Source organism: Heterocephalus glaber, unplaced genomic scaffold, assembly GCF_053883595.1.
Source record: "Heterocephalus glaber isolate CG9 unplaced genomic scaffold, H.glaber_assembly_v1.0 deba00001472, whole genome shotgun sequence".
NCBI lineage: Eukaryota > Metazoa > Chordata > Mammalia > Rodentia > Bathyergidae > Heterocephalus > Heterocephalus glaber.
The window spans coordinates 27,289,532-27,304,742 of NW_028258315.1; the positions used below are offsets into that span (position 1 = coordinate 27,289,532).

Below are 15,211 nucleotides of genomic sequence, written 5' to 3' on the forward strand. Positions count from 1 at the left end.
ACTCTGACCTGTTTGTTGTTGGAATGACTGCTTTCCCTTGTCTGCAAATATTTTCCAAGTAGTCTGTGTTTTCCAGTGGAAGCTCTGTTGGTGTTTTGGTGGGAATATTCTTTACTGTGCAGGGCAGTACTGAGCGGGGGAGGTTATTTTCCATCCTGCTCACCCAACCTGCCCAACGCCAGCTCTCCTTTCCATTCCTATAGGCAGCCTCTCCATTTCTAGACTGCCTGGGTTTCTGTCTGGAAGAATGGGCTGGGACAGGCAGTGGGCATTTATTGGGTGCTTCCTCTGTGTCAGGCACTGTGCTAAGCTTTACTCTACAAGTTGCATCCATCTATTATCATGACCAGTTTACAGATAAGGAAGAAATTTGTTTTTCTTTGGTACCAGGGAGCGAACTCGGGTCCTTGCACTTTCCAGGCAGGTGACGGAACCACTGAGCTAAATTCCTGGCCCAAGGAAAAAAAATTTAAGTTAATAATTTCCCCAAAGTCTCAATAGTGAAAATAGATACTTGAACTTTTGTTCATTAATTCTGAAGCCTGGCTTCCTGTCTATTCTGTGGAGAATAGGGTCGTCCTTGGGCTTGGTAGTGTTGGGGAGGATCCCTAAGGCACTTAGCTGTCTCCTGCCCTTTAGGGAATTGTGCTCAGATGTTGGAGAGGGACAGGTAGAAGACACACGTGTTGGACGGAGAGGTGAGTAGTACCTGGGCAGATTGCAGACAGGTAGTTAAGATGGCGGGTACCATGGGTGCCACCCAAGCACAGGGCTCAGCGCTGTGTTTGGCCCCTGTGTTGAGAAACTCCCCGAGGCTCTCAGCCTGTGTTGGTGTGGAGGGACCCCCACTCACCCACTCCTTGGCTGACTTGAGGGAGGGATGGTGCTGACACCTGGTTTAGGGGTGTCTGCAGGATGAGCAGAGTAACTAGCCGCTCTCACTGCAGGGCCTGGATGTACTGTGCACTGCATCCTGCTTCCTGAAGGCTCTTTTTTATTATGGACTTTCCGCTCCTGAAGGCCTTACAGCTGCCTGTCTACACTGTCACAGAGTGTTCAGGGAGTGACCCTTGTCTTCTACATGTGACTCTAGCAGCAGGCCACACAAGCTGCTCCAGGGAGTCACTCAGGATCCCTCCCATTCCTTTTCTGTCCTTTATATTTCCCCACATGGAGCTCACCCCCGGCTCCAGCCACGAGGAAGGGGAAGAGATCTGGATTGTGTCTAGATTTCAGCGCAGTGCCGCTGATGTGGGCTCTGCTGGGGCCTTCACAGCATGCTCACAGTGTGGCCAGGTGTGGGGCAGGCTGCTCTGGCCTTTTTCACTGCACAGGAGAAGAGAAAAGCTCAAGAAGATTCCTGCTGATGCAGCAATGAGAGAACCTCTTATATATATTAGGGTGAACTTTGGTTAGCACCAGTAAATGATTCCTGCTAGAGAGCCAAGGAAGGTGCCTCCCCTCCAAATGCTCTTTCATAAACAGAAACAAGGAATTCCGTGGTGTGGTAGGCTGGTAGACCTGGGTCCAGAGCCTGGATCATAGGATTTCTAGTTGATGCTTCTACTCATGCATTGTAGCTTGCATTTTTTTTTTTTGTAGCTTGTATTTTAATCCTCACCATGATAGCACGGTGCAGCACTGTCTCGGCGTTCTCTGAGGAGACCATCAGCTCTGGGTGTGAGGGTGATTTGAGCGTGGTACAGTGCTGTCTGTGGTTGTAGGGGAGCCCATTACTCCAAATGCAGATGTTTCCACTGAGGTTGCATAAGTCATCCAGTAATCTGCTCTCACCTATTGTGCTGGTGTGAGCAGAAGAAAACTGGTGTCTCTATGGTTCTAGAAAACCTCGAGGGCTTTGCACAGTAGGAAATTTTAGGAAAATTGAAACAAAGAGTTGTCCTGGGGGCTAGGGCAGGAAGGACTCCCTCAGAGTGGTTCAGTGACACAAAGAAACATGGAAAATTGAATGACATAATGGGATAAGTGCTTCTAGCATGAGATGCCCATGGTAAGCAGAGTGCCATTACTGGGATAGTTTTTTCTTGCAGGTGTCGAGTGACAGTCTTATGACACCCACATGACCTGCACTGGTCCTCAGGAGGTGATCTGTGGCTCCAGCCTCATTCACTTTGAGGAACAGGGAGGCCCTTCTGGTGGAGGTGGTTTAGCTTATGTATTTGCATGTGTTGACTCCTCTCCTTCCTCTGTCACCCTGAAAAGTGAGGCATCAGACTACTCCCTGCCAAAAGCATCAGCTGGAAACCTGTCCTCAATATGTGGGCTTTTGTAATGGTTTGAATCTGCAATGTGCCCTAAGAGGCTCATATGTTGAAGGCTCCGTGCCAATGCATCAGCATTCAGAGGTGGGGCCTAGAGAAGTGATTGGCTCATCAGGGTGCTGACCTCATCAATAGATAGATCCATGCATGAGTTCTGAGCTAAGTGGGCTATCAGGAGGTGGGGCCCAGTTGAAGGAAGTGGGTTACTGGGACGTGACTCTGAAAGTGTATCTATTGCCAGCCCCTTGGTCTCTGGCTCTCTTGTTCTCTTTCTGCTTCCCAGATGCCATGAGGTGAGTAGCTTTCCTCTGTCATACCCTTCTGCTATGATGTTTGGGCCTCATTACAGAGCTACAAGCAATGGAATCAGCTGGCCACTGACCTGGACCTCTGAAAAACCTGAGCCACAAGAAACCTTTTCCTCTTTAAATTGTTTTTCTCAGGTATTTGTCACAGCAATGAAAAGCTAACACACAAAATTGGTCACTCGAGGTGGAACTTTGAAGGGTGTCTTTTGTCCCCGGCCCCTTCTCCTCTTTCTCTGTGTTTCCTGGCTGCTATGAGATGAGCAGCTTGCTCCACCAAGTCCTTCCAGCCCGATGTTCTGCCTCCCAGAAACAATGGAGCCAAGTGGCCAGGGAGTGAAACCTCTGAAACCGTGGGCCAAAATGGATCTTCTCTTCTTTAAGATGTTTTTTCCAGGTATTTTGGCACCACAACAGGAAAGCTGACTAGCATAGCTTTCCCTTTGAGCAAGAAGACACAGGTTTTCCGTAAGGGGCTGCAGTGTGAGTTCACTGAAGTGGAGTGTTTGAAAAAAGCCAGCGTGGAGTCTATGGAGAGATGATTTTTAACTAATCATCCATAATTTTGTTAGCTCAACTTTTTTTTTTTCCCAGTACCAGGGTTGGAACTCAGGACTTTGCACTTGTGAGGCAGGCATGGTGCCACTGGGTTAGCTCGATTTTTTTTTTTTTTGGTACCAGGGATTGAACTCGGGACCTTGTGCTTGCGAGGCACTGAGCTAAATCCCCAGCCCTAGCTCAACTTTTGCTATGAAGTGTTGGCTATCTTTTAGGCACTGCCCTTTTAGGGGTATGTCCTCTAGGGGCCCCAGTCAGATAAGCATAGTTTTTCCTGAAGCCAGGGGAGAGATCCAGACAAATTGTGAGGTAGGGAAATCTTAGAATGTTTTAAGAAGACAGGTTTCAGAGATCAGTGTTGCTACAAAAACCTGGGGAAACTGTTTTGTGACTGCCACCATCCCCATCCAAAGAGATTTTGAGTCTAGCTGCAAACTCTGGGTGCTGTCTGGACAGGAGCTGCTTCTGATTTCCTCAACCTGGCCTCGTGCATGGGAAGATGTTCTTTCCTCGGATGAACCACACGTAAGCTTCAAGAGAAAGTCCTGAGAACACTTGCATTCTGAGTGTGACAATGGGGGAGATGTGAAGTCACCTGGGGCAAGAATTTTTTTCCTCTTTTGGTGCTGGGGGCTGAACCCAGGGCCTCATACTTGCTAGGCAGATGTTCTACCACTGACCCACACCCCCATCCCTGAGGCTGCCATTTCTGACCAGGGTTGTTGGGCATCCACTGACCAACCTTAAAGAGGGTTAGCAGTAGAAAGGCCTGTGCTGGGACTGAGGGGCCCCAAATGCCTTTTTGGGTGATTATAGAGACCAAAGTGGTAGTTTCAGCTTCCGCCATCTGTACTTTGGAACACGTAACTTAGCAGGAGGTGAGACAGCGTGGCTGTACTTGAGTAGAGCCAGTAGTTTTCTTCCCACAGACAAAAGGAAAACAATTTTTAAGCACCTGGAGGATCAGGAACTCCACAGCAAGGAGGATGGCAAAGCATCATGTGGAAGAGGACAGGAGCCACTTACAAGAGAGGATTTACAAGTTGGATTTCCCTCATCCCTGGAATTCCAGCCCTTTGGTTCTAATACAAATTCTTTGTTTCCTTGTGCAAGTCCTTGACAATGTGGAGGGCAGAGAAGGGCAGCCTTCACCTGGTGAGCTTTGATGTGCTCCTGGATTAGGCGCATCCTTCCTGTTCCATCCCAGGCTGGCTGACTCCCATTCCTGGTGCTAGGACTGGGATGTGGGGGTGAGAAGGGAGGAAGAGAGATGAAGGAAATACAGGGAAGAACTGACAGTTTCTGAGGTTTCCCGAGGGCCACATCTGTGCATGTGGTGGGAGAGTCTGTTGAGGGTGTGATCTCTGTCAAGTGCTGTTTGCCTGGCCTCCACTGGATTTGTTTTGGTTTTCCATGCCTCAGACACCAGGGAGGTGACCTGTGACCTTGTCTAGCATGCATGTGGTTCCCTGTAAAGGGAGGCAGGAATAATTGCAGCAATCACAGTAGGGTGGGGATGTGGAGCTGCAGAGGGTGCTTTTTGATGGTCTTTGATCATGCCTGGCTGGCTTGTATTAGTTTGTGGTTGTGTTCCTTGTTCCTCAGCTCCTGGGACATCTCATGCTTCATGTGAAATGTGTCCTGGCAGCTGATGGATGAGTGCTCTCTGGCTGTGCATTTGGAAGATGCATGTCCTGTCTTTTTACAGACCGTTGGCACAAACTGTGAAATAACCTCCGTCCCTGGTTACCAAGAGGTGGGGAGTCTGGGAGCCTGGCTGATGGCTGGGCAAGCAGGGCCTAGACAAGGGGGCCAGGCACGGTGTGCCCACCTCATTAGCCACACTATACGGGCTCCCTGACGATGGGATGGACAATATAGGCACTGCAGGTGTCCCCAGGACACAGGCCTCAGCTCAAAGTGAGACTGGAAATGATAGAATTCAGCAGCTCACAATTGACTGGAAGGAAAATCAATGTCCCACTTTTCCCTCAGAGATCTTATTAGAGTCAGGGCACAGCTAGACAGCAAGGCCTGAATTTCAAGTACACACTGGATCTGGAAAGCCTAGCAAGAGAGGCCCAAAGGAGGCTGCAGCTGTGGGGATACCTGCGTGCATGAGGTGCTGTGCTGTTAAAGTGTGTGGGAATGGTGTGAGGCGATGCCTGCCAAGAGGGGTGATGCAGAGGTTGCAGGGAGCACAGCAGCCCATGGAGGGGCTTGGGCTGCTTCTCTAGGCCTGGTGGTTGGGGTTGTCGAACATCCATGCTGGGCTGGGTCCTCCTTTCCTCTCTACCTCTGCTGTCCCCCTAAGTGGTTTGTCAAACACATGGCTTCCGAGGCCTGAGAGCTTTCAAAGGCACCTGGAAGAAGAGGAGAACTCACACCACCCCAACCGCTGTTGGAGGAAATTCTGATTTTTCTTTTCTTTCTTTTTTTCTCTTGTCTCTTTCTTTTCTCTTTCCTTCCTTAGTTTCTTTTGCAGATGCTTTTCTTTTCCCAGGCATTTGTGAGGCAGGTTTCATTTTCCCAGAAAGCAGATGCCATGAGATACTCCCATGTGAATGATGTAAGACAAAGGCCCTCAGGGTCAGGCTGCAGTGTGCAGTGACCCCCTCAGTGTGGGACCCTCTGCACTCTCCCAGCTCCCATGCCTATCCTGCCCGTACCTCTTAGATTAATAACAATAATCACACACTAATTTTAATATCCCTATTGCTTACAACACATCTGTTTTTAATAATTATTATTGCACATGAATTGTACACCTTAATGGGATTCATTGTGATATTCCCGTACAACCATGGAGTATTCGTTGATCGCTTCCATCCACAGAGATATGGCCACCAAGGCCACAATGCCAGTATGATGTCTTTAACTCTTTTGGAAATATACCCAGGAGAGGTATAGCTGGGTCAAATGGAATTTCTATTTTTAGCTTTTTGAGAAATCTCCATACCGATTTCCGCAGTGGTTGTACTTGGTTACATTTTCACCAATGATGTTAGAAGAATTAATTCCTTTTCTCCCACATCCTCACTATTTGTTGTTTTTTGTGTTCTTCATAAAAGCCATTCTGACTGGATAGAACCTCAGGGTTATTTCGGTTTGCATTTCTATAAGCTAAAGATGGTGCCACTTTTCTTCCCTGTACTTCCCTGTTCTTCAGTTGAAAAGTGTCTACTCAGTTCATGTGCCCATTTTTTGTTGGGGTGACTTGATTTTCGGGGGTTAATTTTTGCATTCTTTATATATTCTAACCATTCACCGTCTTATCAGAAGAGTAGCTGGAAAAAAATTTTTCTCACTCTGTAGATTTTTCAATATCTTGATAATTTCTTTTGCCATGCAGAAGTTTTAAAATCTGAAATAATCCCATTTGTTGATTCTTGATATTATTTCCTATGCTACTAGAGTTCTATTCTGCTGAGCTTTAAGGATCTTCCAGCAGAAGGAATTCAGTTGTGCTCAGACAGACCCTTCTCTACTGGCTGCTGGGACTATCCCAGCTTGGAAATGCCAGCTCATTGCTTGCTGGGAATTTAATCAGTCAAGAGCTCATCTTCACCAAGCTGCTGAAGCAGATTCGTTTGCTCTTTGCCAACTGCTGGGCTCCTAGACTGACAGAGCAGTCAGATGCTTGTAGGGGTGCCCCGCATCTCATGGGCAGGCCTCGTGCTGGTTAAGGATTCATTTTCACCACCACTATCTTTCCTCTTTGTCTTCCTACTTGGCACATTTCCTAGCTTTCTCTTTGACTCATACTGATACTGGTAATTGAATTCCTTATTTAGTTACTTGTTTAGTCAATGGGCTTTTCCCCCCTACTATTCATTCATTTTGTTCATCTATGGTTCATTTTTTGTTCTTTATCCATAAAGTGCATCTATCTTTAGTTTACCCATGGAAACATTTTGGAAATGAAATTGATAATATTCTCTGGTTTCAGGAATCAGACCGCTCTGTTGCTTTGTTAATAATTTTGAAAGATACTTGAGAGAAATGTAATAAGGTTAAAATCATCTCTACAAACTTGAACTCTGTGTATGCTTGCCCTTGAAAATAATTAATGATTCAGAAAAGCAGAAAAAGCCCAAAGCAGAAAGTAAAATCTTCCCAGTAAACTTCATAGTTATGAAAAATATAACTGCTTAGAAATTTTAAGAGAAAGATCGCCTCTCGGCCTTTTGGGTAAAATCAAGTGTAGAAATTTAGGGGAAATAAAATATGTTAACAAATTAGTATTAAATAGAAATGCAAACAATTGAGGGTATTTCTTTAAAAAATGGGAGCAATTAGACAATACTTATTAAATAATTAGAATTCAGGGGACAGAGATTAAACTGTTGCCTTTGGATCAGGATTATTTTCCTGTTGGATTTAATTATAGTGTTTTAAGGATTTCACTCACAGAAGTTTTGTGAAGGAAAAAAGCTCTAGATCCCAAGTATTAAACTCTTGTTTAAATATTTAAACATATGTGAATTATGAGAATAGTTGAAGATGTGGAGCCAACTTGGTTACTAGAGTCTGAATAATAATTTCCTTTTTTTTTTTTTGGTACCAGGGATCAAACTTGGGACCTTGTGCTTTCGAGGAAGGTGCTGGAATCACTGAACTAAATCCTTGGCCTAATAATTTCCTTTTTATGTGTTAAGAAAAGCATCATTAAACACTTTGGGTGGAAGAGGAAGAAAAGTAATTATGACCTGAACATAAGGCTGATCATGTTTTTTGACTCCTGCTCTTATTTTTTTTCTTTATTAAGCAGTTGAAATCTCTTACCACCCAAATGTCTGGGAGTCCAAATGATTTTGGCACTAACATTACGGTTTCAGTTTGAAGAAGATTGTTCGAAAGGCACTGAGAAAGATTTGATTAAATTAACACTGCAGTATTTGGAAAAGCCAAATACCAAGTTAAATCAGTTGGAAATAAAGCTGTGATTTTGATGGAACCAGACTTAATGCCAGGCAATTTCCAGTGGAAATGGGGGTGGGCATGAGGTGGCACAGGTGTGTGTGTGCACTTTTCCTTACATCAGCACATTTGGGGAGTTAGGAAGTGCCAGCAAGTTCAGTGTTAGGGCTCCTTTGCCCTCTATCTTCATACCTGCACTCATAGCACAGGAAAACTCTCTCTAGAGGAGATTAGAATCCATGCATATGCACACTCTCTCCGTCTTTGATATTCCTTTGAGGAGTATTTGCGTGAATCATGTAGCTGTGTTTTACTAAGAAGAGTTTATGGTGTTTTAAACTATGGAACCTCATTGTCAGTTTGCTGCTGTGATGCTTAATCTTGATTTCCAACTTGGGTGGCTTGAGAGACACCTTGAAGATTAGTGAAGCACATTTCTAGACCTGATCTTGTATGTTTGGTCTCTGTCCCCTTCCTGACTCTTCCTCTTCACTCTGCTGCCTAGATGTCATGAGTTGAGCAGCTTTCCTCTGCCATAGCCTTCCACCATGATGTTTCTGTCTTGAAACCAGCCTGCCATGGACTGAACTCTCTGAAACTATGAGCCAAATAAACCTCTCTTCCTTTAAGTTGTGGATATTAGCTATTTTGTCCAAGTAACAGGAAGGCTGGCCAATATACTGCATCAGTAGAAGTTGGATTTCACTAATAAGACTCAGAGTAACAGTATAGCATCCTGAGGTTTGGATGCAAGATGTTTGGAGTTCAGAGAAAAGGTCAGTAAGGATGGGGCTCATGAATGTGAGCCATGTCCAGAGGAAGAATCAGAGGATTAAAAGCCATAGCAACTTACTGGCCTATTTTGCTTTGGTTCTTTCATTTAATTTCCTTTGCCTGGGCCAGAAAGTGAACATCAAATATACTTACTTCACCCTTGTAGAAAATTCATATGCTTTATTTCTGCCAAATTTCTCTAAAATATTTTCTTACAGTCATACAGATATGGTATTTGTCTAAATTATTTATTAAAAGGTTCTTCTATACCTCATTCCTCCCAAGATCCCCCAAAATGAAATATCTAGGGAAAACAGATGGACATATCCTGTATCCAGCATGCTATCTGGCTCCTTCCTGCCACCTAGCTTGACAGAGATGACATTCCTTGCCAGGCTGGTAGGTGCAGATGGAAGGGGTGCCAGCCTACCTGCCCTTAGCACATATCCCTCTCCCTTGGGCTACATTGTTGTTCCCAGGAGCGCAGGCCACAGACAACCAACTCAAGTAGTTCCTACAGCTATAAGGAATGGCTGGCTCCTGGTGTGTACATGTGCCTTGTCCTGTCTTGACAAAATCACCCCAGGTTCAGAGAATTCATGGCACTTCTGTCATCTGTGCCCTACGGGTGTCCTACTAGTGACATGTGACATTATCAGCAGTGAGGACAGAAGGGTCCAAGGAGGGAAAAGGCCAATTAGATAAACCCTCACTTCCTAGAGCAGTTTTCACTGTCACTTACCCATTTGTCCTCACAGAGGGTTAGAGGGCTGAGCAGTAATTGGCAAGGTTGTTAATGTCAACCGATTCCTGTGTTTGATTTCCTCTTTTCAATTCCATACCCAAGTAGCAGCCATGCTAAGATAGCTACCATTTTGCCCTTTCTGTCATTTCTAATTTGCTTCAGTAACAACCGCTCATTCTTTAACTGATCTTGCTAAACATGGAGTGGGAAGGGAGAAAGAGGCAGGGAGAAGATGGAGAGGAAAGCAATCTTTCCCTCCCTATAGGCTTGTACTGAAGTGGGGCTTTGGCATTAGCCACATGAACACAGGCCAGAGATGGACAGGGACAGATGGGGACAGAAGGACAGGCAGCTGCTGGCAGGTGGCAGACTCGACACACCGGGAAGAGGAATGACAGCTGGATGCCTCTCTGAGTGATGAAAGGCACCTACCTGTATTCTTGCCTCTGTCACTAATGCCGTATGGCACCTTATATAACCTTATATAACCCATGTGTTTATTAGAGTCTCTAAATTCTACAAATAAAATAAGGTGAGTGAAAGAATTTGGGATGGCACAACAGCAAAAAGGCTTTGGACAGCAGGGCTGAGCCTTTCTCAGAAACCTCATTCTGTGGGTGACAAAGTAGCTCCCAGAAGAGAGTGGCTTGTTCACCGTCTCACAGGGAGTTAGTGAGGTGGTGGTGAACTTGTCTGTCATTAACATGCTCTGGTAGGGGAGGTCCAGGTAAAGATAGGAAGAGACCATGTTATTCAAGGCCCATCTTGGGGCAGGTGTGGAGTTAGGTCCTGGTTTGGGGCCAGCTCTGAGACCGGAGTCTTACCTCTCTGGCTGGCACTGAGGGCAGTTGTGGCTGGTTTGTGGTGGCATTGTAACCCAATGGAATGGGTTCCCCTCAGGGAGATGTAAAACCATCAAGCACAACCAGAAGATGGAAGAATGGAGAGAGATTTATTGTCCACAGGGAGTAATGAGAATATCAGAGTTATCTGCAAAACAGTGCTCTCCCTGAGGAATGGAGGCATGGGGATTTTATTCTATTTAGGAGCCTATGCATTTCCACATAGAAAGACACTCCACAGTGGGTAGCTTCCTGACCATGCTCAGTTTATGTTTATAGTTCAAGAAGAAAAGATGGTGCACACATTTCTGGGGATACTCTGCCCAAAATCATAGAGCGTGTGTTAAGATGGCAGACACAAGCCCTTCTTAACTTGAGCCTGAACCAAGGAAAGGACACACTGGAGGTATGTTAATGTAAGAGTTTAGCAGTTAAGCAGCTATTAGCAGGAAGAGGCGCTGGTGAAGTATGAGCGAGCAGAGTGAGGGGCAGAGCTCTACAACATGCACAGAAAGAGTCTACCCAGCTTGCCCGACATTGTGTCCCCAGGAGGAGGACAGATAAAACCACCACCTTGCCTTCCCACTCTTGCATTTGTCCCGCACTTAATGGGTCCCACGTGTGGATGCAGCCCTCATGTCCAAGTGATAGCAGTGCCCGCAGAGCAGCCTATCTCAGCCTTACTGCCTGGAGGTTTTCCTGGAGGAGCAGTGCCCAGAGGAGGCCCTGGGTGGGATGCAGCTCCTGGCTCTGCTGCTCTTAGACCTGGTGGCATGTCCATTAATGCCTGTGGATACTTTGCAAGGAAAGGAAGGGCCAGGGATGGTTGCTGTGATGAAGCAGGGCCAGGGAAGAAGTGCTGCGGCTTGGTCTAAGGGTGTTGGAGTATTGTTAGGAAGGTCTGGATTCAGGCTTCCCACAGGCTCCAGAGATATGCATCCCTGAGTGACAGCTTCAGGAGAAGAGCAGCAGAGAGCTGTTGGCCGCCTTTTGACTGGGGGTGGGATTCCTTCACCAAATGATGCTGAGGACAGCTGTGGGCTCTTGAGGGAGCACAGCCCCCTGAGCTCTATAGAACATCCTCAGGCTTTAGGGACCTCATTGCTTGGGCACTGGCTCCAGGCTGAGACCTCTAGCTGTACTTTGCTGAGGCCTAGGTCTTATTTCCAGCCTTGCAGCTGTGACTATTCCAAGGGGCAAGAATAAGCAGCCCTCCACATCTCCTCCTTCCCATGCCAGTCTGCATTAGTTTGCTATAAAATGGTACCGGAGACTGGCTTAAACACAGATATTTGTTGTGGCCAAAAGTCCAAGTATCAAATGTTGGCAGGTCAGGTCCTTCTGAGGAGCCTGGGCCAGGCCTCTGCTCTGGCCTTGCACATGGCTATTGTCTCCCTGCGTCTTCTCACATCTTTCTGTGCACGTCTGAGTCCAAATGTCTCTTGTACAAGGACGTGAGTCATATTGGGATAGAGGTCATCTACACCTAAGTATATCTGCAATGAACTTGTTTCCTAATACAGTCACATACTGAGGTATGAGGGATTAGGACTTCAGCATGTGAGTTTGTGGGGGGACACAGTTCAAGCTGTAAAACAGTCCCCGAAAAGAAACCATTCAAAGATGATACACCAAGGATAATGAGACTAGTGAGCCGTCCAACTCAGATAGAGGGCAGGAGGTCTTAGAGTTGACTCCAAGTTCTTAACCTCTTCTCCCTCTTTCATGCAAAGCTCTAGCCAAGCTGTGGGATTGGGAGCTGTTGTAGCCTTTACTGTCATCCCATTGGGGCAGTGGTAGGAGATGGGAATAACTAATGCTGCTCATCATCTTGCTGGTTGAGTTGCCCAGGAGAGAGGTGAGGGTGCTCCCAGCACACCTCGCCTGTCTCTTAGAAAGAGGACAAGAAAGGAGCATCATCCTTTAAGCAAATGCTCACTAGATCCCCAGGCTGGGCCTAGACTTCTCCAGTGAGGGTCCCTGCCCTACCTTGCAGCTTGCTTTCCAGTGAGAGAAGCCGAAATCGCAGATAAGCAAACTGTCGAGGAGGTTAGTAGGTAATGGACGTGATGAGGGAGATAGATGGGAGGATGAGACAGGCGGATGTCGATGGAACCCTTAGACCAGCCTGGATCAGAGGATCATAGGTGAGCAAGGACCTGAATGCGGAGGAGTCCTGGGGTGCAGCACTGGGGCTAAGGGGCCTGTGCCAACTGTGGCAGATCTGAGGAGTGGTCAAGGGGCCCTTGTGGCTGGGGTGAAAGGAACAGAGGAGGAAGGCTAGGAGAGGAGGCCAGCAGGAGAGCCCTGAGGGCGCAGCACATTCCGAAGGGCAGGTGCCGTGGCCTGGCAGGCGAGGCGCTCCTTGGCCTTCTGTCCTTGGCTAGATTGCTCATCTTACAGCTGCTTCTCACGGACTCACTCAGCCAAGATGGCTGGAATGCAGAAATGCCTCCTCTGGCCCTTGACCAAGTCTTGGCTTATCTATATTAGTCATTGAGGTTGACTTAAATTCCATTTTTCTTTCTAATTATTGCCAAAGACCAATCTGTCTCTACCCAGACTATCACTGGCTTGTGTGTGTGTGTGTGTGTGTGTGTGTGTGTGTGTGTGTGTGTGTGTGTATATGGGGATTGAACCCAGGGCTCCCCCACCCCTTGCCTTTTGAGACAGGTTGCTCAAGCTGGGCTCCAACTTGCTGTCATCCTGCCGCAGCCTCCCAGAGTGCTGGGGTTACAGATGTGTGCCACCACCCCTGGCTTAACACTAGCACTTTTTTTTATTTTACACCTATGCCAGTATTTCTTTGTGATACTGCAGACATGTCTCAGGGAGTTCCTTTCATTCCTAACCTGAAGGTAAGGCCATGATGAGCTCCTGACTAACCCAAGGTTCCTGTGTCATTAAGAAACAATTGTCAAGGATATTCTCACAAAACATTTTTCTGATGCTTGCCTCCTAGGCTGCAGGCAGGAGCATTATGTTTTGCCCCCACCTATTGCTGCAGCAGCTCTGTGCCTCTAGCTGGGCGGGTTGGGAATGAAGTGTCTGTATGTCTGTCTGATCCCAGGAGTGTGGTCCAGCTGCTGCCGCTTGAAGAAGCAGCTTCTTTTTTTTGAACCTTAGAGCACCATATGCAGGCTCTTAATAACACACACAATTAATCTGATTATTGGAAATTTGAAAACCTACATGCATTAGTTTCCCGGGGCAGTAACAGAGTACAAGGGCTGGGCAGCTTACACTGTGGAGCTTTATGAGTTCACAGTCTAGAGGCTGGAAGTCCAAGATCAAGGTGTGGGTAGAATTGGTTCCTCTGTCCTTGGCTTGCAGGCTGTGTCCTTATATGGCCACCCCTCTTGGTGTATCTGTGCCTGCATTTCCCCTCTTACAGTGATGCCAGTCAGGTTGAGTTAGTGCCCAATCTAATGGCCTCACTTTAACTTAATTACTCCTTTACTGGCCCAATATTCAGTTACAATCATACTCTGAGGTACTAGGTTAGCGACACAGGTCAGCCCGTATCCGTCTATCACTCCTTGTCCCGGGGCTGCCCCAGGCCCGTGAGTGTGAGCTGAGGATGTGAGCTCTTTCTAGCACATTCTCATCTGTTGTCTCAACTGTTCTAAAGTTTCATTTATTGAGATGAGTTTTGGCCATGTGATTTGAACCCGTTTTTGATGAGAGAAGAATATGTTAAAGAAGGAAATATCAGTTGTATTGTGAAAGGAACAGGATTTCAGAAGAGAATTCCAGAAGTTAATCTGGACAAATATAGCACATTTCATAGCAGCTCACACTTCTGGGAGAAGTTGTGTGCTACTGGTCAGAAGAGCAGAGAGCTAGACTGCCTGGTTACCATTCCACCTTCCTAGTCCCCCAGCTGGGTAACCCTGGGTAGCTTATGTAAGTCTCTTTGCATTTGCTTCTCTGGAAATGTGGATAATTATAGCTCCTATTTCAGAGAGACAAAATAAGGATTTAAAATGCCCATCGGGTAAAGAATATAAAAGAGTACCTGGTACACAGTAAGCATCCAATAAATGTTTGGCTCTATTATTCCTAGGGCAGCTTCTATGAACGAAGGTACTCATTTCCGTAAATTAGGTCTGTCAGAGCATAGCTGCTAACCTGGGTGGACAATGTACATGCTTCCAGGATATAGCAGAATTTGATCTGAGGAGTATTTGTCAAGAGCAATCCGTAATCTTAGTGAGACATGGGGACTAGTTTTAATCACTGAAGTATGACTTATTTATCAGTATTTAATTGGTCTGATTTGGTGGCTTTCAATTTGTTTTCCTGCTCCTGAAAGAATGATTTGTGGGCCACAGTGTGATAGCAGCCGCATTGGATGTATGCAGGGTTAGTGTGGCATCAACTGTACACCAGTGCAGACACCCTTCTCTTACCAGAACTAATTCCTTGTTATCTACAGTATATATCACAGTTCTGTGTAACACTTTGCTTGAGAAAGTTCTACTACTAAAAATAGGTAGGAAACCACTAGCACAGGACATAGATTATTCGTATGCCTTTACCTCCCCACCCCGTGGCTTTCATTCTGTGCATACCCCAGGGATGCAACTAATGTTAATATTAGCCCGAGCAAAACATAATTAGGAAGGTAAATCTACTGCAAAAAGTAATATAGCGTAAGTTAAATAAATTAAATATAAATCAAATCAAATATAAAACAATGCATTCAATTATCTGCATCACTGCCTCCTTCCTCTCACATGGATATTTGAGAGGAGACTAATTTTCATTCTCGGATAGGGCCAG

At 46.2% G+C, this 15,211-nt stretch overlaps 1 protein-coding gene across 4 annotated transcripts in view; it reads left to right on the forward strand.

Moving 5' to 3' along the window:
• The window catches only part of Disc1 (DISC1 scaffold protein), a 340,459-nt gene that overhangs the window by 94,844 nt on the left and 230,404 nt on the right, over positions 1–15,211 (forward strand). The window lies entirely within an intron of this gene.